Raw genomic sequence first — 1127 nt, 5'->3', positions numbered from 1 at the left:
CAACAACAACAACAACAACAACAATTCAATCTGTAAGCAGAACAGATCATCAAGGAGGGTGAGTTCTGTGAGGAGAAGTGTGGCATGAGGATTGGAAGAAGAGTAATCAACAACTTGTGTTATGCAGATGACACAATCCTGCTTCCTGAAACTGAGGAGGACCTGGAGCACTTGCAGCAGAAGGTCAATGACTGCAGCCTTCACTATGGATTGAAGCTCAGCATCAAGATAACAAAGATTCTCTCCACTAGGCCAATTGGCAGCATTACGCTAGATGGTGACGAGATTGAGATTGTTAACAGCTTTAATATGCTTGGCTTCACAATCAACACACTTGGTACCAGCAGGCAGGAAATCAAAAGAAGAATAGCACTGGGAAAGTTTCCAGAGTACTGAAGAGCAATAGTGTCAGTCTAGAGACTAAGATACACATGATCCAAGGCATGGTCTTTGTAATTATTTGCTATGCGTCAGGAAGCTGAACAATGAGTAGGTATGATAAAAGGAGAATTTGCATATGGCTTGTTCTTCAGTCAGGCTGCCTGGCTCTGTTCTGACTGATGATAATTACTTTCTCTATTTTCTCTTTCCATTGTTATAGTTGATTTGATCTGTGTATCGCTCCTGCAAGGCTCATTCACATAGTTATCATTTACGTTGTTGAAAAAAGTCATTTGCAGCGAGTAAGTTATTTGTCTTGTGAAATTCTATCCTGAGTTCTCTAGCATTGTGTTTCTATTACCAAATTCATGTTTTGGAACTTCTGTTCCTTCTTTGTTTCTAACTTTCACTTTCTAATTAACAGTAATTATCAGTGCATTTTGGTTGCATGTTTGGTATACTTCAGACTGCAGAAATTGGTAAAAGTCTTAAATGTCTTCATTTTGGGCATTGAGACTACCATTATTGATTACTGTCCAGCTAGAACTGACTCATAGCTGACCCTCCAGCAGGTTTTCAGAGGCAGTAAATTGTACAGGAGGAGATTGCCCACCCTTCTTCAGTGGAGCAGCTGGTGGATTTGAACTCCTTGCTTTCCAGTTCACAGGGCAGATCCATACCACCAAGTCATCAGACCTCCCTTGTTTTGGTACTAGTAATGAATAAATTTGAATAATATCTAGGTA

This window comes from Elephantulus edwardii, unplaced genomic scaffold, assembly GCF_000299155.1.
Source record: "Elephantulus edwardii isolate Elephantulus edwardi_28Jun2011 unplaced genomic scaffold, EleEdw1.0 scaffold00008, whole genome shotgun sequence".
Lineage (NCBI taxonomy): Eukaryota > Metazoa > Chordata > Mammalia > Macroscelidea > Macroscelididae > Elephantulus > Elephantulus edwardii.
Note: the sequence above shows the minus strand (reverse complement) of the source record.